This window comes from Mobula birostris, chromosome 4 (assembly GCF_030028105.1).
Source record: "Mobula birostris isolate sMobBir1 chromosome 4, sMobBir1.hap1, whole genome shotgun sequence".
NCBI lineage: Eukaryota > Metazoa > Chordata > Chondrichthyes > Myliobatiformes > Myliobatidae > Mobula > Mobula birostris.
Genome location: NC_092373.1, coordinates 7,239,180 through 7,265,737, shown reverse-complemented (window position 1 = coordinate 7,265,737; position 26,558 = coordinate 7,239,180). Strand labels below are relative to the sequence as shown.

General features: G+C 46.5%; 1 protein-coding gene across 1 annotated transcript in view; it reads right to left on the bottom strand.

Annotated features, from left to right (window-relative positions):
* The window catches only part of fndc3ba (fibronectin type III domain containing 3Ba), a 376,967-nt gene extending 354,397 nt beyond the window's left edge, over nt 1–22,570 (bottom strand). The window contains exon 1 of the mRNA XM_072254884.1: nt 22,389–22,570. The gene's annotated coding sequence lies outside the window, so the exon portion shown is untranslated. The remainder of the gene's footprint in view (nt 1–22,388) is intronic.
* Between the last annotated feature and the right edge of the window lie 3,988 nt (nt 22,571–26,558).

Genomic DNA, 26,558 nt, shown 5'->3' with positions numbered 1-26,558 from the left:
TCTGACACCCGCTCGATATTCTCCTCCAATCACCTTAAAATTATGCCCGCTCCTATTAGCCAGTTCCACCCTGAGAAAAAGTCTCTGGCTGTCTTCTCGATTGGAGTCTCTCAGCATCTTATACACTATTTCAAGACACCTCTCATCCTCCTTCGCTCCAAAGAGAACACATCAGTTTGCTCAGCCTATCCTCCAAGGCCATGCCCTCTAACCCGAGCACACAGAACATTGAAAACTACAGCACAATACAGGCCATTCAGTCCATCTTATGCTAACCCTTTAACCTACTCCAAGGTCATACTTTCTTTTACTTTTGACACTCCCTCCTCGACATCCTGCTCCAGCACTGTCTGCCTATTATTTTAGATTTCTAGTACTGCACAGACTCTTTTTATAACCTTGTGAAACTGCAATGCTGGAAATCTTTAGCAAGCCAAGCAGCATGATGGGGAGCATTGGGGTGTCAGTCACCACACAGGCTTGTCAACCCCTTTGTCCTCAAAAGGCGATGCCTCAAAAAGTCAGCATCCATCATTAAGGACCCCCAATTCCCAAGACGTGCCCTCTTCTCATCGTTACCATCAAGGAGGAGGTACACATTCAATGTTTCAGGAACAGCTTCTACCTCTCCGCCATCAGATTTCTCAACGGGCAATGAACCATGAACACTGCCTCATTATTTTTTTCTCTGCAACTTCCACCATCTCTCAACAGGATCCCACCTATCAAGCATATATTCTCCAGCCCCCACCTACTTTCTGCAGGGATCGCTCCCTACGCAACTCCCTTGTCCATTCATCCCGCCTAACTGACCTCCTTCCTGGAAACTATCCTTGCAAGTGGAACAAGTGTAATACCTGCCCCTACACCTCCTCCCTCACTACCATTCAGGGACCCAAACAGTTTTTCAAGGTGAGGCAACACTTCACCTGTGATCTGTTGGGGTCATTTACTGTGGTTGGTACTGCTGGTATGGCCTTTTGTATATCGGTGAGACCCAACTTAGACTGGGAGACCACTTCACTGTGGATCTATGCCAGAAAAAGTGGGATCTCCCAGTGTCTACCAATTTTAATTCCACTTCCCATTCCCATTCCGATATGTCTATCCATGGCCTCCTCTACTGCCAGAATGAGACCACACTCAGGTTGGAGGAGGGACTGCTTATGTTCTGTTTGAGTAGCCTCCAACCTGGTAGCATGAACATCGATTTCTCGAACTTCTTGTAATTGCCCTTCACTTCACCATCCCCCTTTCCTGCTTCCCTCTCTCACCCTATCTCCTTACCGGCCCATCAGCTCCCCCTTCCCTTCCTTCCAGGGTCTTCTGGCCTGTCCTTTCAGACGTCCTCTCTCCAGCCCTGACTCTTTTTCACCAATCAGCTTCCCAGCTCTTTACGTCACCCCTCCTTTGCCCAGTTTCACCTACTACCTGCCACCTTATACCTCCTCCTCACCTCCCTGCGCCATCTTTCTCTGACGACTCATTATTTTTTCCAGTCCTGATGAAGGGTCTCGGAGAAGACAGTTTACTCTTCCTCACAGATGCTGCCTGGCCTGCTGAGCTCCTCCAGCATTTCGTGCACGTTGCTTGGATTTCCAGCGGCTGCAGATTTTCTCATCTCACTATTTTTACATTTTTTTCTCTTTTTGCACTATATAAATAAAATTGTCATTTCTACTTTATACTTCATTGTCGGCAAACAATTGGTACTAGAACGTACAATCATCACAGCGATATTTGATTCTGCACTTCACACTCCCTGGATTACAAATATTAAATATTAAAAATAGTTAAAATTAGTAAATATTAAAAATTTAAACTATAAATCATAAATAGAAAATAGAAAAATGGGAAGTGAGGTAGTGCAAAAAAACCGAGAGGCAGGTCGGGATATTTGGAGGGTACGGCCCAGATCCGGGTCAGGATCCGTTCAGCAGTCTTATCACAGTTGGAAAGAAGTTGTTCCCAAATCTGACCGTATGAGTCTTCAAGCTCCTGAACCTTCTCCCGGAGGGAAGAGGAATGAAAAGTGTGTTGGCTGGGTGGGTCGTGTCCTTGATTATCCTGGCAGCACTGCTCCGACAGCGTGCGGTGTAAAGTGAGTCCAAGGACGGAAGATTGGTTTGTGTGATGTGCTGCGCCGTGTTCACGATCTTCTGCAGCTTCTTTCTTTAATAGTTATATTATTATGTATTGCAATGTAGTTGCCACAAAACAACAAATTTCACTACATATGCCGGTAATATTAAACCGGATTCGGATTCTGATTCTTCCTCTTTCCTCTGATGCTGCCTGACTTTCTGAGCCCCGTGCTCTAATCACTTTATATCTGTGACTCTGCAGCAAAGCACAGCTCCGACACCATATTTAAGTTTGCTGATGACACCGCTGTTGGTAGCCAAATGAAACGCAGTGACAAATCAGCATACGGGAGGGAGACTGAAAACCAGGCTGAGTTATGTCACATTGGCAACTTCTTACTCAAAGTCAGCCAGACCAAGGAGCTGATTATTGACCACAGGAGGAGGAAACCAGATAGTCTATGAACCAGTCCTCATCAGGGGGATTGGAGATTGAGAGGGTCAGCAATTTAAATTCCTCGGCATTTTCATTCCAGAGTGACCAGCCCAAAGTGCCATCACAAAAAAAAGGAACAACACCTCTGCTTTCTTGAGTTTACATAGGTCTGGTATGTCACCTAAAATTCTGACAAACTTCTATAGATGAACAGTAGAGAGTATCATAACTGGGTGTATCACAGCCTGATACAGAAACACCAATGCTCAAGAATGGAAAAGCCCACAAAAAGTAACGGATACAGCATAGTCCATCACAGGAAACGTCCTCCCCACCACTGATCACATCTACATGGAGAGCTGCCACAAGAGAAAAAGCATCTGTCATCGAGGACCCCCACTATGCAAGCTATGCTCTCTTCTCACTGCTGCCTTAGGAAGAAGGTACAGAAGCTTTAGGTCCCACACCACCAGGTTCAGGAACAGTTATTACCCCTCAACCATCAGGACCCACACCACCACGCTCAGGAACAGTTATTACCCCTCAACCATCAGGTCCCATATCACCAGGTTCAGGAACAGTTATTACCCCTCAACCATCAGGTCCCACACCACCAGGTTCAGGAACAGTTATTACCCCTCAGCCATCAGGTCCCACACCACCAGGTTCAGGGACAGTTATTACCCCTCAACCACCTGTCTCCTGAACCTGTGAGGATAACTTCACTCACCTCAACTCCAAACAGATTCCACAATTTACAGACTCACTTTCAAGGACTCTACATCTCATGATATCAGTATGATTTGTAGAGTTGCTGTTTGTCTTCTTTTGCACATTCATTGTTTTGTCAGTCTTAATAAAACCAAAAGACATAGGAGCAGATTTAAGCCATTCTGCCCATCAAGCCCGCTCTATCATTCCACCATGGTGGATTTAGTTTCAATTTCAACCCCATTCTCCTGCCTTCCCCCCAAAACCTTTGACACTGTTACTAAGCAAGAACCTGTCAACCTACACTTTACAATCTGCTGGTGACAAGTGGTTTTCACAGGGGTCGGTGTTGGACCACCTCTTTTCACATTGTATGTCAATAATTTGGATTATAATATTGATGCCTTTGTGGTCAAGTTTGCAGATGATACCAGAATAGGTGGAGGGGCAGCTGGTGTTCAGGAAGCAGTGTGCCTGCAGAGGGAATTAAAACAGGGCGGGAGAATGGGTAAAGAAGTGGCAGATGGAATACAGTGTGGGAAAGTGTATGGTCATGCACTTTGGTAGAAGGAATACAGGCAGAGACTATTTTCTAAATGAGGAGAAAATTCGAAAATCAGAGGTGCAAAACCCTTGTGCAGGATTCCCCAGAAGGTTAACTTGCAGGTTGAGTGGGTGAGGAAGGCAAATGCAATGTTCGCATTCATCTTGAGAGGACTAGAATATAAAAACAAGGATGTAATGCTGAGGCTTTAGAAGGCATTGGTCAGATTGCACTTGGTGTATTGTGAGCAGTTTTGGGCCCCTTATCCAAGAAAGGATGTGCTGGGGGAGAGGCCCCGAGTAGGTTCACAAGAATGATTCTGGGAACAACAGGGTTAATGTATGAGGAGTGTTTGATGGTTCTGGGCCTGTACTCACTAGAATTAGAGGGTTTCATTGAAACCTATCAAAGAGTGGATGTGGAGAATATGTTTCCTATAGCAGGGGAGTCTGGGGCCAGAGGAAACCACATCAGAATAGAAGGACATCTGTTTAGAACAGAGATGAAGAGGAATTTCTTTTGCCAGAGGGTGGTGAATCTGTATACGGCTGTGGAGGCCATATCATTGGGTATATTTAAAGCTGAAGATGATTTGTTCTTGCTTAGTCAAAGTATCAAAAATTATAGGGAGAAGGCAGGAAGATGGGGTGGAGAAGGATAATAAGTCAACCATGATGGAATGCCAGTGGACTCGATGGGCCAAACGGCCTCATTCTCCTCTTATGTCTTATAATTTAAATACACCCAATGACTTGGCCTCCACAGTTGTCTGTGACAACTAATCCCACAGATTCACCATCCTCTGGCTAAAAAACGTTCTCCTCATCTCTGTTCAAAAGGGATGTCCTTCTATTCTAAGCCTCTGCCCTCTGGTCCTAGACTCTCCCACTCTAGGAAACTTTGTCACCATATCCACTCTCTCTAGGCCTTTCAATATTCAAAAGGTTTCAATGAGATTCCCCCCTCCCATTCTTCTATTTTCCAGGGAGGGAGCAGAGGAAATGGAAACAAACATGGAAAGAAACTTCTCTTGATGCAATGGAACCAACAAACACAAGCTGAGCAAGGCTACACTTCTGAACTCAAGGGATTCTGCAGATGCTGGAAGTCCAGGGCAACGCACCCAAAATGCTGGAGGAACTCAGCAGGTCAGGCAGCATCTGTGAAAAAGAGTGAATAGTTGGCGTTTCTGACTGAAAATGTAAGGACTGGAAAGGAAGAGGGAGACACCAGCACCTTTACTTCCTGAGAAAACTGGAGAAATTTGACCTGTCCCCTAAAACCCTCACTAATATTTTTATAGATGCACCGTAGAAAGCATTCTTCTAGGGTGCATCACAACCTGGTATGGAAGTTGTCCTGTCCAAGACCGAATGAAGCTGCGGAAGATCGTGAACACGGCTCAGCACATCACAGAAACCAATCTTCCATCCATGGACTCACTTTATACCACACGCTGTCGGAGCAGTGCTGCCAGGATAATCAAGGACACGACCCACCCAGCCAACACACTTTTCATCCCTCTTCCCTCCGGGAGAAGGCTCAGGAGCTTGAAGACTCGTACGGCCAGATTTGGGAACAGCTTCTTTCCAACTGTGATAAGACTGCTGAACGGATCCTGACCTGGATCTGGGCTGCACCCTCCAAATATCCGGACCTGCCTCTCGATTTTTTTGCACTACCTCACTTTCCATTTTTCTATTTTCTATTTATGATTTATAACTTTAAATTTTTAATATTTGCTAATTTTTAATATTTTCAATATTTAATATTTATAATCCATGGAGCAGGAAGCACAGAATCAAATATCGCTGTGATGATTATACGTTCTAGTGTCAATTGTTTAGCGACAATAAAGTATAAAGTATAAAGAAGCGAGAGTAAGAAGGTGGGGATGGGAGGAGTACGAGCTGGCTGGTGACAGGTAAGGACAGGTGAGGGGAGATGAAGTAAGAAGCTGGCGGGTGATAAGTGGAAGAGGTATACAGCTGCAGAAGGAGGAATCTGATAGGAGAGGAGAGTGGACCATGGGAGAAAGAGAAGGAGTTGAACCAGAGGGAGGTGATGAGCAGGTGAGGAGAAGAGAAGGGGTAAGAGGGGAGTCAGAATGGACAATGAAAAAAGAAAGAAGAGGGAAGCGTGAGGAGTTACCAATCTTGGAAAAATGAATGCACAAGTTGGTGTGATTCCAGAAGATGGCTGGAATTTGACACAACACACATTTCCTGATTCTCAATCAATGGATTAGCAGTGGAAAGAGTGATTAGTTTCAAGTGCCTGGGTGTCAACATCTCTGAGGATCTCTCCTGGTCCCAACATATTGATGCAATTACCAAGAAGACATGACAGAGGCTGCATCTCATCAGAAGTTTGAGGAGATTTGTTAGGTCACTAAGGACTCTTGCAACTTTCTACAGATGTACATGGAGAGCATTCTAACTGATTGCATCACTGTCTGGTATGGAGGGGCCACTGCACAGCTTCAGAAAGTTGTAAACTCAGCCAGCTCCATCATGGGCACCAGCCTCCCCAGCGTCCACGACATCGTCAAAAGGTGATGACTCAAAAAGGTGGCATCCATCATTAAGGACCCCCATCACTTAGGACATATCCTCTTCATCAAGGAGCCTGAAGACACCCACTCACTGCTTCAGCTTCTTCCCTGCCATCATCAGATTTCTGAATGGACAGTTTCCCAGTATTTTCCTCTCTCTTTTGCAGAACATATTTAATTTATTTTTATATCTACTTATTGCAATTGGAAGTTTTTAAGTTCAGTATTGCACTGTACCGCTGCAGCAAAACAACAAATTTCATGACATATGCCAGTGACATTCAACATGATCCTGATTCTGAAGCGGTACAGACCTGCAGAATAAACAGTAACTCCGTCTTCTTACACGAGTAATCCCCAACGTGGAGAGAGTCTGACTATACAGTTACACAGTGACTAATTCTTGCCCGGGGAATAAACTGACTACTCGCTGTTACATAGTGAGTAATCCCTACTCGAGTGAAACGCACAATGCTGTCACAGATCCAGCAGTTGCCGGGAAGTGCTTAACGCATGCGGAATTACGGGGCCACATTTGCACAGCAGTTAGAGTGACACTAATTCAGCCGAGGACGTCAGAGCTCAGAGTTAAACTGTGGCTCTGTCTGTAAGGAATTAGTACACTCGCCTTGTCAACCACGTGGATTTCCTCCAGATACATCGGTTTCCTCCCACATTGCAAAGACTTACCGGTTAGCAGGTTAATTGGTCATTGTAAATTGTCCTGTGTTTTCTTTTTCATATATATATATATATATATATATATAATTGTAAGATGTATCTCTCTGGGAGTTGGTTCCTGATGGGTTTTTTCCCCTCTTTGTTTGATAGTTAGTGGGGTTTTTTTTAAGTTAGCTGGGGTTCTGTTTTTCCCTTTTTTTCTTTTATAAATTTTTTTTCATTAGCATATTTTTTTTTCAGCTTTATTAATTATATATATTCTAATTTGCTGAATAATTTTATAGCTGTAGAAGATTATATTAATAAAAAGATTTTAAAATGAAATGTAAATTGTCCTGTGATGAGGCTGGGGCTAATAAGGGGATGCTGGGCAGTGTGGGTCATTGGGCTGGAAAAGGCCTGTCCCACGATGTATCTCTGAATAAAAAGTCTGCATACAGATGAGGTTACAACAGGACATTGACAGGATGTAGAGTTCAGTATGGAAATATGTGATGGGATTCTCTTGAAGGCAGAGTACAGAGTTAATGAGAGGATTCTTAGCAGCGTGGAGGAACAGAGGGAGCTCGGGATCCACATCCACTGGTCCCTCAAAGTCGCCACACAAGTTGACCGGGTGGTTAAGAAGCCATATGGTGTGTTGGCCTTCATTAAACAGAAGATTGAGTTCAAGGTCCCTGAGGTAATCAGAATCAGGTTTATTATCACCGGCATGTGACGTGAAATTTGCTAACTTCCCAGCAGCAGCAGCTCAATGCAATGTATAATATAGCAGAGAGAGGGGGAGAAAATAAATGAAACATAACAATAAATAAACAAGTAAATCAATTACATATATTGAATAGATTATTTTAAAAATGTGCAAAAACAGAAATATTGTATATTAAAAAAGTGAGGTGGTGTCCAAAGCTTCAAAGTCCAGTTAGGAATTGGATGGCAGAGGGGAAGAAGCTGTCCCTGAATCGCTGAGTGAGTGCCTTCAGGCTTCTGCACCTCCTACCTGATGGTAACAGTGAGAAAAGGGCATGTTGCAGCTCTATGAAACTCTGGTCGACCACACTTGGGAGTGTCGTGTTCCGTTCTGGTCACCTCATTATGGAAAGGATGTGGAAGCTGTAGAGAGGGTGTAGAGGAGATTTACCAGGATGCCGCCTGGATTAGAGAGTGTGTCTTATGAGGATAGGTGGAGCGAACTAGCGGTTTTCTCTTTGGAGTGAGGGAGGATGAGTGGAGACTTTATAGAGGTGTACAAGGTGGTAAAGGGGCATAGATCAAGTGGACAGTGCAGGAAAGGCAAATACAAAGGACACAATATGAAGGGGATTGGAGGAAAGTACAAGGCAAATGTCAGAAGTACACAGAGAGGTGGGTGTGTGAAATGCACTGCCAGCATGGTGGTAGGGGCAGATATATTAGGGTTATTGAAGAGACTCCACGCACCCACTACTCTCACTTAAGGAGCTTGCCTCCGTCATTCCCCTAATCATATTATTATTATGCCCCCTCATATGAACCCTGGGAAAAAGCCTCTGGCTGTCCACCTTATCAATGCCTCTTGTCATCTTATACACCTCTATCAAGTCACCTCTCATTCTCCCTTCCCAAAGAGATAAGCCCTCGTTTTCTCAACCTATCCTCACTATATCAACGCCCCTGGCCATTTGGACACAGATGATCTGGACAGGCCACAGTGAACAGTGTTAGTATTTCAGGACAGCTCAAGTGTAGGTGACACTGAATGGATAGCAATCAAACAACTCAGTACTGAAAGGAGGCTCAAGACGATGCTGTGTAGAGAAATGATCTTTCTCAGCTTAAAAACCTGTTCCAGAGAAAAGTGTATGAAAAGGGCATTGGTCAGGGAACGTGCAAGTGAGCCAGTCGTGTGAAACCACAGAAATTATGAAGGGGAGACTCAGGGTCATTGAATGCAGAAGCGGTTACTCGTGCATGTACTGTGTTGTGCAGGGAGTAGTCAGCAGCAAAATGGAAATTAGATAATAATTGAAAGATCAAAGACTCTGGAGAGGAAATTGTGCAGATGAAATCGTGTTGAACTGACACAGGACTGTGAGCATACAGTGGAGAGTGGGATTAGTTTGGGAACTGATACAGGACTGTGGGGAGAGAGTGGGACAGTGGGATTAGTTTGGGATTGATACAGGACTGTGAGGAGAGAGTGGGACAGTGGGATTAGTCTGGGGACTGATACAGGACTGTGGGGAGAGACTGGGAATGTGGGATTAGTTTGGGGATTGACACAGGACTGCGGGGAGAGAGTGGGACAGTGGGATTAGTGTAGGACTGATCCAGAGTTGTTGGGAGAACACAAGGCAGTGGGATTGGTTTGGGATTGACACAAGACTGTTGGGAGAGAGTGGGGCAATGGGATTGGTTTGGGATTGATACAGGACTGTTGGGAGAGAGTGGGGCAGTGGGATTGGTTTGGGATTGACACAAGGCTATCAGGAGAGCACAGGGCAATGGGACTACTTAGGATTCTCTTCAACAATCAGGAGTGGTCACAATGGGCTAAAAAACTTCACAAAGGAAATTACAAAATAGGAAGGGAGGGAGCATTCACTGTGCACTAAAGTGTAATATCGACACACATATTTTCATAAAATGTTGTCCTTGCACCTTATAATTTATTTGTAATTTTAGCCTGCTCCACCACAGGCACTAGCCTCCCCAACCCATCGAGGACACATTCAAAAGATGATGCCTCCATCACCCAGAACGTGCCCTCTTCTCATTGCCACCATCAAGGAGGAGATACAGGAGCCTGAAGACACATGCTCAATGTTTCAGGAACATCTTCTCCCCCCACCTTCAGGATTTCTGAATGAACACTACCCACTACTTCTCTTTTTGCCCTACTTATTGAATTATATATCCTCTTATTGCAATTTGTAGTTTTTTTAAATCATGTATTGCACTATCCTACTGCTGCAAAACCACACATTTCACTGGATACGCCAATGATATTAAACCTGATTGTGACTCCCAGGAATACATTGAGCATTTTGCAGGAACTGCCGTATTTCCAAAGAATTAAAATTCTATCAAAGTCAAGAAAAAAAACTATAGAAACTAACTACGGAAAATTCTGGAACACCCAGTGGGCCTGGCAGCATCTATGGAGGGAGGAGCACGTAAGGTTTCAGGCTGAAGAACCTGCATCAGAACTGGGAACCAGGGAGGAGGAGCAGAGTGCTGGGGGAGCGACAGGTAGGATGAAGAGAGCATCTCCTCAGGGTGAGACCAGGAATCGCCATGTAAGCACTGGATAGGGAACAGCCAACCTTAAACACCAAGATCCTACGGGTCCTTCCGGAGAAGCAGCAATTCACTCGTACATTTTCAAAGTTCAAACTAAATTTATTATCAAAGTATATATATGTCACCTAGTAGTACCCCTGAGGTACATTTTCCTGCGGGCATCCACAGTAGAGTGAAGAAATACAACTGAATCAATGAAAAACTACTCACAAAGACTTCAGTGGAAACATAAGACCATGTATACCAGCATAAATTTCAACTGTAATTCATTGTGTACATTCACTTTGGCAAATGATGTGAAAAAAAAACTGTTTTAAAATTGCCTTTCTCTTATTTGTCTTCAAAGACAAGGAGAACTTATAAACTCCTTACAGACAGCACTGGAATTGACCTGTACTGCATTTGATGGCCATGATGAAATGGTGAAGCAGACTTGATGGGCCAAATGGCTTAATTCTGTTCCTATTAGCTTAATGGTCTTATCTTATTGTTGTCTCCCACGTACGATACAATCCAACCAATCTAATCTACAATCTCAATCTAATCTACAGTACATCCTTCTGTAGCCTTAGACAACTTCGCTCACTGTTCACACCACCAAGCTATGTTGAAGATACAAGAGAACCTTCTATCTAAGTACATCCCAGCCTGTGCGGCTCAATATGGATGTCTACACATTCAGGTAACCTGTGGACAATTCATTGGCACTTTCTGGACTTAAATAACATATCCACCAAGTTCCTGTACCTGGTCTTCTGCTGCTGTACCCGGTCTTCTGCTGCTGTACCCATCCACTTCAAGGTTCATCGTGTCGTGCATTGATGCCCCTCTGTACACTACTGTTGTGCTTGTTTGAGTTACTGTCAGCTTGAATCAGTCAGGCTACCACATGATGGGCTGTTTAGATACTTGCGCTGACAAGCAGGTGTACAGGTGCTTCTAACAAAGTGGCCACTCAGTGTAATTTAAATCTGTATCCGAACAGACCATTTCCAGTCTGTGATTCACCTGGGAAGCCAAGAGAGACTGCAGATGCTGGAATTACCTGGCTGAGTTATTTCACCATTTGTGGAGGATTGGGAGAAAGCATGCACCACTGTCTACCGGTCCTTCCTCACCCTCTCTGCAACATCAGCCTGTCATCTTTCATTCCCAATGCTGAGCAATAGAACATAGAATAGTACAGCACAGTACAGTACAGGCCCTTCGGCCCACAATGTTGTGCCGACCCTCAAACCCTGTCTCCCATATAACCCCCACCTTAAATTCCTTCATATACCTGTCTAATAGTCTCTTAAACTTCAGTAGTGTATCTGCCTCCGCCACTGACTCAGGCAGTGCATTCCACGCACCAACCACTCTCTGAGTAAAAAACCTTCCTCTAATATCCCCCTTGAATTTCCCACCCCTTACCTTAAAGCCATGTCCTCTTGTATTGCGCAGTGGTGCCCTGGGGAAGAGGCGCTGGCTATCCACTCTATCTATTCCTCTTATTATCTTGTACACCTCTATCATGTCTTCTCTCAATCCTCCTTCTCTCCAAAGAGTAAAGCCCTAGCTCCCTTAATCTCTGATCATAATGCATACTTTCTAAACCAGGCAGCATCCTGGTAAATCTCCTCTGTACCCTTTCCAATGCTTCCACATCCTTCCTATAGTGAAGTGACCAGAACTGGACACAGTACTCCAAGTGTGGCCTAACCAGAGTTTTATAGAGCTGCATCATTACCTCGTGACTCTTAAACTCTATCCCTCGAGTTAGGAAAGCTAACACCCCATAAGCTTTCTTAACTAGCCTATCCACCTGTGAGGCAACTTTCAGGGATCTGTGGACATGTACCCCCAGATCCCTCTGCTCCTCCACACTACCAATGAGCAGAAATGCTAACTCAATTCACTTTCTCCACAGATTCTGCCTGACCTGCGAAGTGTTTCCAGAAAATTCTATTTTTAAATTAACATGACATGACAGCAGTTGTCGTAACGCTTTACAACGGCAGCGAATAACATTTAGGGCTTTAATTCATGCCACGGTCTGGAAGAAGTTTGCACTTTCTCCCATGACTGCATGGATTTCCTCCGGGTGATCCAGTTCATTCCCACTTTCCACAGATGTACGGATTAGCGTTAGTGAGTTATGGGCATGCTCTAATTGACACCGGAATTATGGCAAAACTTGCAGGCTGCTCCCAGCACGTCCGCTGGGTGTGTTGGTTATTGATGTAAACGATGCATTTCACTGTCCCTTTCAAAGCACATGACAATTAAAGCTAATATTTTCATCGGGTCTGAGGAGCCACTGCACAGGATTGGAAAATCAACAGAAAGTTGTAAACTCAGACAGCTCCATTATGGACACTGAGGACACATTCAAAAGAAGGTTCACCAGATTGATTCCTGGGATGGCAGGACTTTCATATGATGAAAGACTGGATAGACTAGGCTTACACTCGCTGGAATTTAGAAGATTGAGGGGGGATCTTATTGAAACGTATAAAATTCTAAAGCGATTGGACAGGCTAGATGCAGGAAGATTGTTCCCGATGATCATAAGACCATAAGACAAAGGAGCAGAAGTCGGCCATTTGGCCCATCGAGTCTGCTCCGTCGTTTTATCATGAGCTGATCCATTCTCCCATTTAGTCCCATTCCCCCGCCTTCTCACCATAACCTTTGATGCCCTGGCTACTCAGATACCTATCAATCTCTGTCTTAAATACACCCAATGACTTGGCTTCCACTGCTGCCTGTGGCAACAAATTCCATAGATTCACCACCCTCTGACTAAAAAAATTTCTTCGCTTTTCTGTTCTGAATGGGCGCCCTTCAATCCTTAAGTCATGAACTTGGATAAGTCCAGAACAAAGGGTCACAGTTTGAGGATAAAGGGGAAGCCTTTTAGGACCGAGATTAGGAAAAACTTCTTCACACAGAGAGTGGTGAATCTGTGGAATTCTCTGCCACAGGAAACGGTTGAGGCCAGTTCATTGGCTATATTTAAGAGGGAGTTAGATAAGGCCCTTGTGGCTAAAGGGATCAGGGGTATGGAGAGAAGGCAGGTACAGGGTTCTGAGTTGGATGATCAGCCATGATCGTACTGAATGGCAGTGCAGGCTCGAAGGGCCAAATGGCCTACTCCTGCACCTATTTTCTAAGTTTCTAAAAGGTGAGACATCAGAAACTTCAGAAAGACAGTCCATCATTACGGCCCCGGCCCCCCCCCCCATCACCCAGGACCTGCCCGCTTCTCATTGCCCCCATCAGGGAGGAGGTACAGGAGCCAGACGTTTCAAGAGTAGCTTCTTCCCCTCCTCCATCGGGTTTCTGAATGAATAATGAACCATGAACACTTGCTCAGTGTTTTTTCCTCTCTCTTTTTGTGTGTACACACTTATTGTGGGGTGTATGGGGTGTCAGGGAGGGGTAACACCTCTAGTGGGGGAACATGTCGTGTCCTTTTCAGGGCAGTTTGCCCACTTTTGGCCCCCACCTGGCACTCAGCTCTCACCTGTGGCTCCCCGTAGCTGTTTGCATGCGACAGCGGCCACACCCCGGGCAACGGCTTCGACAAGCCGGCTAAACCAGGTGAGGGTAGCCGACAGGTCTCAAACCCTCAGTGAGATAGGGAGTTGTCTCTCCCAGCATGTGAAGACAGACTCTGGCGGATTGAGCGGATGAGACCTATGGAAGGTCCAACGGTCAAGAAGGCGGTCTCTGCAAGCGTCGTGGAACGTGTAGAGCAGGACAAGACACAGAAGACGTCCTGGTCATCCACTGCGCCTAGTCCCATCTCCAGCCGTCTCGACTCTGTCTTGCCACTGGATCCAGATGGGAATTGGGAAGAGAGAGTGAGGCTGACGCTGCGCAACTCTCCCTTACTTAAATCCAAATCACGCGCTAGTCTCAACACCATCATCATCATAATGGTATCGAGGTCCTCATCGATGATGATGGACGAACACACACACTTATTGTAATTTATAGTTTTTACTATTATTATGCACGCCAGCCGCTGCTGTAGCAGCATCTGCGCTGGACTTCGAGGTGAGTGAAATCCGCTGACTCCTTTCCAGCCGTGCTGTGTCGAGCGTTGAGCCAGACCAAACAGACAAGTGCGAAAGAAACAGCAAGGTTGCCAGCCAATGTGCCACAGGAACAACAAAATTGTTTTGTAGTGCAACGTACCACTGCCACAAAACACAGATTTCACAACAAACAGTACGCTGATTCTGATTCTGAGATAGGGTCAGCATGTTGTGAGCATACCACGTTGACACTGGAAGCTGGCACCACCTGGGGACTGCCCCCAGCACATCCTCCCTCGGGCTGCGTTGGGTGTTGATGCAAAACGACACATCTCACTGCACATTTCCACTCACGTGATAAATAATGCTCATCTTTCAATATTTAGATAATCAGCTCCAGTTTCTGGTTTGGTAGACTCTCCGAACGAAAGGCTTATTGAACAACGTACATGTCTGCCGAAGATTCAGAGCGTTGACCTGAGCTGAACTCACATCACAATGCCCAAATACCATTTATTGAACAACCACAAATCACGGTGGCGTAGCGGTTAGTAAGTAAAGGCATCTGTTAGTCTTGCGAGACCATGGATCTGCACCTGGAAAGTCTTCACTCTCCAGGGCGCAGGCCTGGGCAAGGTTGTATGGAAGACCGGCAGTTGCCCATGCTGCAAGTCTCCCCTCTCCACACCAATGTTGTCCAAGGGAAGGGCATTAGGACCCATACAGCTTGGCACCGGTGTCGTCGCAGAGCAATGTATGGTTAAGTGCCTTGCTCAAGGACACAACACGTTGCCTTGGCTGGGGCTCGAACTCACGACCTTCAGGTCGCTAGTCCAATGCCTTAACCACTTGGCCATGTACACACGCGTAGCAGTTAGCATCACGATATTACAGCTCAGGGCTCAAAGTTCGGGGTTCAATTCCCGCATCTTCTGTAAGAAAGTTTGTACATTCTCCGCATGACCACAGGGGTTTCCTCCAGGTGCTCCTGTTTCCTCCCACAGTGCCATTTGGTAGGTTAACTGATTATTCTACATTGTCCTGTGATTAGGTGGGTTGTTGGTTGGTCCAGCTCACTGACCAGAGGGGCCTGTTCTGCACTGTATCTCAAAATAATAAAAAAAATAAACCCACCATCCCACTGCCTACCATTAGTTTAGCGCATTGCACCAGAGGAGCCAAATCAAATCGGACAACAGGGATTCAAGTGTGAGGGGAACGTGGAGACAAGAACAAGGTACAGCTACTGTGCCAGCTGCCTCTGTGATCGCGAGTAAAGATAATGTCCGTCTTACGCTACCCTCAAAACGCACGCAATTTCGGCGGGGAGCCAAAAATCGCAGCTGACCACGGATATTGAAAGGCAGGGAAATTCCCCAGCACAAACCAGCCGGCGTTTGCAATTCAAACCATTGTAGATGGCCTTCCGGTCGTCCGAGACCAACACATCCATAACGGCTACAGCTGTTTCTTTCTAAATTCACGGATCTAAGAAGTATCTCTCTTTGAATATCTTTACGGGGCAAAGGTGGATTACTGGTGCCTTAAAACCAGTCATTTTGGGCAGATAGGGCTCATCAGTCATGGTTGGCAGCTCATCGCGGAGGAGGAAAACTCTGAACTCAAACCTCCGCTGTCTTATGGCTATACCCACTCATGAGGAAGGCTTTGGGTGTAAATCCCGAGTGAAAAATCCGGAGCTGGAGTCCGTAAAGAATTACGATGTTGAGTTCACTGCTGACTGGCAACTCCTGCGACACTGCTGGTGTCCAACTGTATCGGCCTCTGCCGTTCCTTTGGATTCATCAGCTGTGTGGAGAGGTGGGGCCTGCTGTACGGGCAACAGCTCGCTCTCCACATCGTACTGCCCTGACTTGCGTACCAGCTTGCGTATCACGTCACATCCATGGTCAACCCCCACCAATGGAGGACCTGAAAACAATCGCCTACGAAGGGCTCACACCTGGAGCATAAACAGCCTGTTGCTCGTTAATCCATCAAATTTAACTGCCTGGATCAGGCAAAGACAAGACTATTCTTTTCTGTTCCAAAGGTAAGATCCCATGATACCACTGCTGCACTTCCTCTAGCTGAATATTATTTATTTAGAGAGACAGAACATAACCCGCCCTTTCGTCCCAATGGTCCCGTACCACCATATTATGTCTGGCATTTGGGAGGAAACCAGAGCACCCGATGGAAACCCACATGGCACAAACTCCATACAGACAAAGGTAAGAATTGAATGCCGATCGGTATTCATCGGCAATGTATGGAGATGCACTGACTGCCAACGAGCCGCCGACACCTTGTGGAACGGGAGCACTAGAAATGGTGGGATACAATCCCCCCACACTCAAGGCTGGGGTGTTTGTCTGAAGATATCTCAGCTCAGAGTCATGACCACTGACTCCTAAGTTAACGGTGTGTCATTTTCACAGACTGCTAGGAGGTGGGGTCTACAGGAACATGCGAGTCTGGAGTTTGGGGCCGAAAGTCGAACCCATCATCAGTGAGTCCTGTGCATTTTTTTCTATAAAAGAGATACAGGGTGGAACGGGCCCTACCAGCCCAGTGAGCCACATCAGTCAGCAACTCGCCTGTTCAACCCCAGCCTAGTCACAGGACAACTTACAATGACCAATTCACCTACTAACACCCACGTCGTTTGGATTGTGGGAGGAAACCCACGATTTCAGCAAAAGGATGTATAAGCTTCTCACAGACAGCATCAGCACCGAAGCTCGAGCTCCGACGTTCCGAGCTGTCATAACGTCGTGCAAACGCTGCCTATTGACCATAAGACATGAGTGGAGTCCAGGGGGCAATGGGCAAAGCTGAATGTCCAAGTCCAAAACAATACAAGCCCAGAAATAGCAGCCTGAAGGTCAAAGACCAAATTCAGCGAGTCCGAAGGCCTAAAGGTCGAGGCCCCAGGGCCACTTGTCCACAGGTCAGGAGCCTGATGCCTGTGAGTGTGGACTAAGGACTGGAGCCTGAGGCCAAGGACTTGAGGGCCAGAAGCAACTTGTCCTGGGGTCTGATGCCTGTGAGTGTGGACTACAGACTGGAGGTTGAAGCCCTGAAGCCTGAGCGTCTCAGGCCAAGGACTTGAGGGCCAGAAGCAACTTGTCCTGGGGTTGGAGGCTGTCAATATTGGCTAGGCAGGTGGGAAAGGAGCTTGCTTCTCTGTAGTTGTCTCATTACAGTTGCTTGTGCTTGTTTTGCTGAATATCGTGGGCACGCAGTGTTGTTACTGGAATGTGTAGCGAAGCTTGCCTGTTGCCCCAGCACATATTTACATTATGTCGGCTGTTAACGCAAATGACCTCATATATAGATATATATCCTCGTTATTGTAATTTATCAGTGCAAAACAACACACTTCATGATAGAAGGCTACGTAGCACCCATGCCAGGACCACCAGACTCAAAAACAGTTACTCTCCCCAAGCAGTAAGGCTGATCAACACCTCCACCCACTGACCCACCCCTCCACACCCCCAACCACCACTACTTTATCATTTCCTGTCAGTCACCTTATGTACAGACACTCCTGTGCCTAGTGTCACTTTATGGACATACAATCAATCTGTGTATATAAGGTATCTTATGTATCTATATTGATTGTGTTTTTTTATTATTAATAATCTGTTCTTCATCTTATTGTGCTTCTTGTGCTGCTTTCGATCTGGAGGAACAATTATTTTGTCTCCTTTACACGTGTGTCCTGGAAATGACATTAAACAGTCTTGACAAATGCCATGATATTATGCCTTTTCTGATACATTTCACTGCTTGTTTTAATATGCATTTATTTATTGATACACCGCAGAACACCTCCTTCTGGCCCTTCGAGCTGTCCAGCAACCCACCGATTTAACCCCAGCCTAATCACTGGACAACTTACAATGACCAATTAACCTACTAACCAGCACATCTTTGGACTGGTGGGAGGAAACCAGGTCACCCAGAGGAAACCCACATATTCTACGGGGAGGACGTACAGAGACCCTTTTCAGAAGAAGGCGGGATTGAACTGCGACGCCTCGAGCTGTAACAGCGTTGCGCTGCCCGCTACGCCGCGTGCGTTAAATAAATAAGAATCTTCTCACACAGGGCTGGGGGAGGTGAGGTGAGGGGAGGCGAGGCATGTGTAGACAGTGGCTGAAACTCCACTGGCTGGGTCTTCAGCTTCACACTCAGAGCACAACAGCAAAGAAACAGACTCATCTTGTGCTGCGTGTCATTTCACCTGGCCCACCAGCCTGCACCTTGCACCGTGCACCTGTGGAACCCAGACCGCCTGGCTGATTCAGGTGGAGCTCGGTGCTGCCCCTCATTCATCAGCCCTTTACCAATCCTGGCACCAAGTCAACACAGAAACATCCCACAGTGAACTACTCCTTATTTAAACGTGGTGACCCATAGTGGTAACACCACCTTCTCAGCCATCCCCAGAAGAGGCACCCTTCCTGCCCTGGGCGAATCTGCGACTATTGATGGCGGTGGTGACAGCTGTCCATCACGCCCGACGATGACAGGAAACCCGTGCAGGAGTCTTTAAAGAGGTAAAGCCATGGCATTGGGCCAATTCCATCTTCCAGATCTCAGAAGTCCAGGTCCAGTGGTATGAACAGGCGTCACAAACTGGGGTCTTCCCTGGTTGTAGTGGATGACCATGATGTCTTCTGTGCCTCGTCATGCCCTTCGCTCTCCATGGAGCGTTACAGAACCACCTTCCTGGCCGTAGGAGATCTCATCCACCCAGTCCGCCAAGGCCAACTTCATATGCTAGGACAGGCATGTCCCTATCTCACTGGGGTACCAGGCCGCTGGAGTCCCCCACCTCGTTCAGCCTGCCTGTTGAAGGAAGCGGTGTACCAGGGTGTGGCTGCTGTCACCTGCAAACAGCTACGTGTATAAGATGACGAGGCGCATTGATCGTGGGGATAGTCAGAGGGCTTTTTCCCAGGGCAGAAATGGTTGCCACAAGAGCTCACAAGTTTAAGGTGCTGGGGAGCAGGTAGTGAGATGTCAGGGGTTAGTTTTTGTTACTCAGAGTGGTAAGTGCGTGGAATGGGAATGGTGGTGGTGGCGGATACAATAGGGTCTTTTAATAGACTTTTAGATAGGTGCATGGAGCTTAGTGAAATAGAGGGCCACAGGTAAGCCTAGTAACACTCACACCACGCTGCAGGAACTCAGCAGGTCGGGCAGCATCCATGGAAACGAACAGTCAACATTTCGGGCCGGAACCCTTCGTCAGGACTGAGGGAAGGGGCAGAGGCCCTATAAAGAAGGTGGGGGGAGGGTGGGAAGGAGAAGGCTGGTAGGTTCCGGGTGAAAAACCAGTAAAGGGAAAGATAAAGGGGTGGGGGAAGGGAGGCAGGGAGGGGATAGGCAGGAAAGGTGAAGAAGGAATAGGGGAAAACACAATGGGTAGTAGAAGGAGGCGGAACCATGAGGGAGGTGATAGGCAGCTGGGGGAGGGGGCAGAGTGAAATAGGGATAGAGGAAGGGAGAGGGAGGGAATTACCGGAAGTTAGAGAATCCTATGTTCATACCAAGGGGCTGGAGACTACCCAGACGGTATATGAAGTGTACCTAGACGCCTCATCACGGCAGTAGAGGAGGCCATGTATGGACGTATCGGAATGGGAATGTGAAGCAGAGTTGAAGTGGGTGGCAACCGGAAGATCCTGTCTGTTGTGGTGGATGGAGTGGAGGTGCACGACGAAGCGGTCCCCCAATCTGCGTCGGGTTTCACCAGGAACCTACCAGCCTTCTCCTTCCCACCCTCCCCCCACCTTCTTTATAGGGCCTCTGCCCCTTCCCCCTACAGTCCTGACGAAGGGTTCCGGCCCGAAACGTCGACTGTTCGTTTCCACGGATGCTGCCCGACCTGCTGAGTTCCTCCAGCATGTTGTGAGTGTTGCTTTGACCCCAGCGTCTGCAGAGTATTTTGTGTTTAAGGTAAGCCTAGTAATTTCTAAGGTAGGGACATGATCAGAACAACTCTGTGGGCCAAAGAGCCTGTATTGTGCTGTAGGTTTTCTGTGTTTCTACTTGGAGCCACAGGTAAGAGCTGAGTGCCCCAGAATGCATATGACAAGCCCCTTCACCGAAGGTGCTACCCCTCGCTGGACATCCCATACACACTCTTTAGAGAGCTTTTTTAAAAAAATAATCTTTTTGAAGAACTCCTGGTCTGGGTGAAATTGGCAGCCTGCAATGTATAAAATCCATCCCAATTATTCACCTTGTTGGAAAACTGACTTGGGTGGTGGTGGGGGTGGGAGATGTCTGGAAGCCGAGCACGCCAGCAGATATGGCTATTCAGCCCATCGAGTCTGCTCTGCCATTCCAGCATGGCTGATTTATTTCCCCTCTCAAACCCATTCCCCTCGACAAAACACACTACTTTCTATAAAGACTGCAGATTCCCACCCCACCCCCGCCATACCGTCCACGAAATAAAGCAATTTTAAATCCCAGTCTCAACAGAGAAACTACACCAGAGGTAAAAGATCGAGAAAATAATATCAATTAAAAATAGATCAATCATTGCACCCCAACTCACTGCTACCCGTTAGGAGAAAAAGATCTGAATTCCCATGCAATCCGAAAGAGCAGACTGCAATAATGTGCCTGTGCCTGCCTCTCGCCTTTCTCCAATCTGACCCATGCATCCAGATTTTTTATGAAAGCAAGATCTCGGCTGCAGCTTTTTTTCCAATTTCTCTCGGGGTGGGAGCGACACCTGACGCAATCTGCAGAAAAATCTTAATCTCTCTTTCTCTCTCCTCCCCCCCCCCCTTCCCCATCCTCGAATTCCCCTCTCTTCTCTCTCTCCTCCCCTTACCCCTCCTCTCCCTCTCTCCTCGTCTACAGTCTGACCCCTTAACCATTCTGAAACAACCCGCAGCCCCAGGGCATGATGCTCTCTCACACACACTCCATGGAAACACCAACATTAATTTCCCTCCTCACACACACTCGACTTCACGTTTCAGGATTGTCGAGAGTGTGGCAGGGAACTTTCTGTTTAAAATTATAATGAAGACGGTGGTTTAAATTTATCCCCCCTCTCAAAAAACGATCTTCCGAGTTCTGACTTTGGCCGGTCCGGATCATGACTCACGCCTCTCAATGGGTCGGAAACTTGCACACACATCTCCCATTCCATTCCACTGGGGTGAGGAGTCTGTCTGGAATGCGGGGGTATGCTGGGAATGCAGTCACTGGACACACACACACTGCATCTCCTTGGCAAATATTATTTTTAGAAGTATTTTTATATTAAATTCTAACCAGTAGCGGGGGGGGGGGGAAAGAGACTGAAATTAGTTGTGTCTGTCCGTCCTGAAACAAAATACGTGGCACGCACACCTCACGATAGACACAACTCTCCTCTTATTTTAACCCTTTTCTTAAGTTTCCCTGTCTGGTGGCTACCAATCTCACTACCCCCCGTCCCCCGTTATAACTGAAATAACCTGTATGGGGGGGGGAGACAAGAGATAAGCGCAATAATTAACCGCCTTGGAAAGAGGAGGGGGTGGGTGGTGTTTGCAGGGGTGGGGGGGGGGGGGGAGAAACCCCTCCTGTTGCAAACCGGCTTCTGCAAATCAAAAGCTGTTCCTTTCCACAGACATTCCCCCCCCGGAAAAAAAATCATTGTATGGGGGAAAAGTACAGGATTGAAAGAGGGGATAATAATTGAATATCAAGGAAAATGTTATAAAGCAAATCTCAGAGCCCAACCGATCCCCCAGAGCAGCAGCGAAAGAGTCGAAGGAAAAAGATTCACATACAAAAAAAGTTTTAAAGTTTCTAAACTTTTCGCCCTCTCGGACGAAATGTGTAAATCCCCTTATCGTCATTAGAAACTTCACTGCACTCTCTCTCACACACATATACACACACAGGGAAAAAATCCAAGCTTAATTCCATGGAAAAAAAGACATGGCTCAAAAGGATGTGGATTTCATAACCTTCTATAACAACAGTTGTTTTTTTTTCTCTCTCTCAATTCGCCAAAGGGTTTTGTTCGCTTAAGATCTCTTACCTTCGAATCTGATTGTGTTGAGTGTGTGTGTGTCTCTCTCACCCGGCTCGCAGATCCCTCTATTTCCCCCGGCCGTTCACAAAAATGCCCTCAGTTACAGTTCCCCGTCTCAGAAATGGGATAAAAAACGGCTTGCGCCATGTTAGAACAAACGCACACATTGCCAGACTCGCAGCATAGCCGCTACCGTATTCGACCTAATACGCACACCCGCCAGAAACATTTCTGTGACGCCCGCCAGGCGGTTTGTAGTGCAGGGGAGGGAAGGGGAGGGGAGGGTATGGGACCCGGCACCCCGTACCCCGCTTCCAAAACCCGGCCTTACATTGTCAAGCAGGCTGCTAGGGAAGAACACAGGAGACGGCAGACATTGAAATCTGTAACAGTCAGAATCAGGTTTGCCCACTTGCTCATTTATTTAGAGACAGCACAGAACTGGCCCTTCGGCCCAACTAGCCACTCACCTGCTAATCACAGGACAAGTTACAATGGCCAATTAACCTACTAACCCGTAGGTCTTTGGACTGTTAGAAGAAACTAGAGCACCTGGGGAAACCCACACATTCCAGGGGAAGAATACTGGAGACAAACTTTCTTACAGAGGACGCTGAAAGTGAGCCCGGAACTTCGACGCCTCGAGCTGTAATAGCGTTGCACTAAACGCTACGGTACCGGGGTGCTGTGAATCTCGTTGTGTTTAGGCAGCAAGGCAGTGCAAGACATAATATATACCATAAATTATAATAAGAATTATATATTAAAAATTAAATAAGTGGTGCAAAAATAGAGCAAAATTAGTGAGTTCATGGGCTATTAAGAAATCTGATGGCAGGGGCTAGATCTGTGGCAGTCAAGACTGGTGATCCAGATCTCTACAAGAAATCCAGGTGTGACTTACAGAACGTTCAGAAATCCAAGAAATTCTGCAAATGTTGGAAATCCAAAGTAACACAGGTAAAATGATGGAGGAACTTGGCAGGTCAGGCAGCCTTTATGGAGAGCAATAAAGGGATGACGTTTTGGGCAAAGGCTATGGGAAGGTTCTGAAGTCCGCTGGAGGAACTGGGCGGTCCCTGCCTGCTCATTTGCCTGTCTAAGCTCTTGAACCAGAGGGATAACTTCAATCAACTTGCACACGGGCCAGAGCACTCCATACCCATTCCATCCATGTACAGATCCAAATTTCTGTTAGATGTTGCAATTGAACCCACATCCACCCACCTGTACTGGTAACACATTCCACCTCTCACCATCCCTTTCATTTTCAACAAAAATATTTCGTCTTTTACCCTTAACCTCTACTTCTAAATGAGAGAGTCCTTCTAGAGCAGATCATTTGCGTTTAGTTTTCCGCTGTGTTTCCTTGTCCTACTGTGAATGCCAGTCCATCACAGGTGAAGTCCTTCTCACCACTGAGCAGATCTACATGGAGTGCTGTAGCAGGAAAGAACATCCATCATCAAGGACGTCCACCACCCAGGTCGTGCTCTCTCCTCACTGCTGCCATCTGGCAGGAGATACAGGAGCTTCAGGTCCCACACCACCAGGTTCAGCAACAGTTATTACCCCTCACCCATCAGGTCTCACACCACCAGGTTCAGGAACAGTTATTACCCCTCAACCATCAGGTCCCACACCACCAGGTTCAGGAACAGTTATTACCCCTCAACCATCAGGTCCCACACCACCAGGTTCAGGGACAGTTATTACCCCTCAACCATCAGGTCCCACACCACCAGGTTCAGGAACAGATATTACCCCTCAACCATCAGGTCCCACACCACCAGGTTCAGGAACAGATATTACCCCTCAACCATCAGGTCCCACATCACCAGTTACAGGGACAGTTATTATCCCTTAACCATCAGTCTCTTGAACCAGAGGAGATAACTTCATTCACACGAACACCGAATTGTTCCCACAACCTATGGACTGACTTACATTCAAAGACTCTTCATCTCATGTTCTCAATATTTATTGCTCATTATTATTATTTTGTGTGTTTGGTAGTAGTCATACTTTATTGATCTCAGGGGAAATTGGTTTTTGTTACAGTTGCACCATAAATAATTAAATATTAAATAGTTAAATAGTAATATGTAAATTATGCCAGGAAATAAGTCCAGGACCAGCCTATTGGCTCAGGGTGTCTGACCCTCCAAGGGAGGAGTTGTAAAGTTTGATGGCCACAGGCAGGAATGACTTCCTATGATGCTCTGTGCTGCATCTCGGTGGAATGAGTCTCTGGCTGAAGGTACTCCTGTGCCCAACCAGTACATTATGTAGTAGATGGGAGACATTGTCCAAGATGGCATGCAACTTGGACAGCATCCTCTTTTCAGACACCACCATCAAAGAGTTCAGTTCCATCCCCACAACATCACTGGCCTTACGAATGAGTTTGTTGATTCTGTTGGTGTCTGCTACCCTCAGCCTGCTGCCCCAGCACACAACAGCAAACATGATCGCTCTGGCCACAACAGACTCATAGAACATCCTCAGCATCGTCCGGCAGATGTTAAAGGACCTCAGTCTCCTCAGGAAATAGAGATGGCTCTGATCCTTCTTGTAGACAGCCTCAGTGTTCTTTGACCAGTCCAGTTTATTGTCAATTCATATCCCCAGGTACCTGTAATCCTCCACCATGTCCACACTGACCCCCTAGATGGAAACAGGGGTCACCGGTGCCTTAGCTCTCCTCAGGTCTACCACCAGCTCCTTAGTCTTTTTCACATTAAGCTGCAGATAATTCTGCTCACACCATGTGAAAAAGTTTCCTACCGTAGCCCTGTACTCAGCCTCATCTCCCTTGCAGATGCATCCAATTATGGCAGAGTCATCAGAAAACTTCATTTTAAACTTCAAAGTAAATTTTATGATCAAAGGACATAAATGTCACCACAAACAACCCTGAGGTTCATTTTCTTGCAGGCATACTCAATAGATCCATAATACAATAATAACCATAACAGAATCAATGGAAGACCACACCAACTTGGGTGTTCAACCAGCGTGCAAAAGACAACAAGCTGTGCAAGTACAAAGAGAAAGGAATAATAATAATAGTAAATAAGCAATAAATATCGAGAACACAAGATCTTTGAAAGTGCGGGTTGAGAAAACATTTCAATGGTGTGGTGAATGAAGGTGCATGGTTATGCCCTCTGGCCATGAGCCTGGTGGTTTAAGGGTAATAACCGTTCCTGGACATTATGTTGTGAGTGCTGAAGCTCCGGGACATCCTTCCTGATAGCAGAAGCAAGAAGAGAGCATGTCGTGGGTGGTGGGGGGTCCCTGATTTGATAGAGGCATATAAAATTATGATGGGTCTAGATAGAGTGAATGCAAGCAGGCTTTTTCCACTGAGGCAAGGGGAGAAAAAAAAAAACAGAGGACATGGGTTAAGGGTGAGGGGGAAAAAGTTTAAAGGGAACATTAGGGGGGGCTTCTTCACACAGAGAGTGGTGGGAGTATGGAATGAGCTGCCAGATGAGGTGGTAAATGCGGGTTCTTTTTTAACATTTAAGAATAAATTGGACAGATACATGGATGGGAGGTGTATGGAGGGATATGGTCCGTGTGGCGGTCAGTGGGACTAGGCAGAAAATGGTTTGGCACAGCCAAGAAGGGCCAAAAGGCCTGTTTCTGTGCTGTAGTTTTTCTATGGTTTCTATGTTTTTTCTATGACGATGGCTGCCACTTTCCAGCTACAGTGTTTCATGTAGATGTGCTCAGTGGTGGGCTGGGCAGGGCTTTACCTATCATGGACTGGATCATAGCTGCTACTTTTTGTAGAATTTTTCAGAGCAGATGTTTGCAGACAAGACATTTCCATACCAGGCTGTAATGCGGCCAGTGAATATATCTTTGCAGCACATCGGCAGACGGAACAAAGATAGATGTCGCACCAGAACTTCGCAAGCTCCTAAGTGGAGGAGTTACAGTTTTTTGTTCGTAATTGGCCCAGGACAGGTCCACTGAAATAAAAAACACCAAGGAATTTAAAGTTGCTGACCCTCACCACCTCTGATCCTCTGATGAGGACGGGCTCATGGACCTCTGGTTTCTTTCTGCTGAAGTCAATAATCAGTTCCTTGGTCTTGCTGACATTCAGTAAGAGATTGTTGTGGCACCACTCAGCCAGATTTTCATTCTCCCTCCTATATGCTG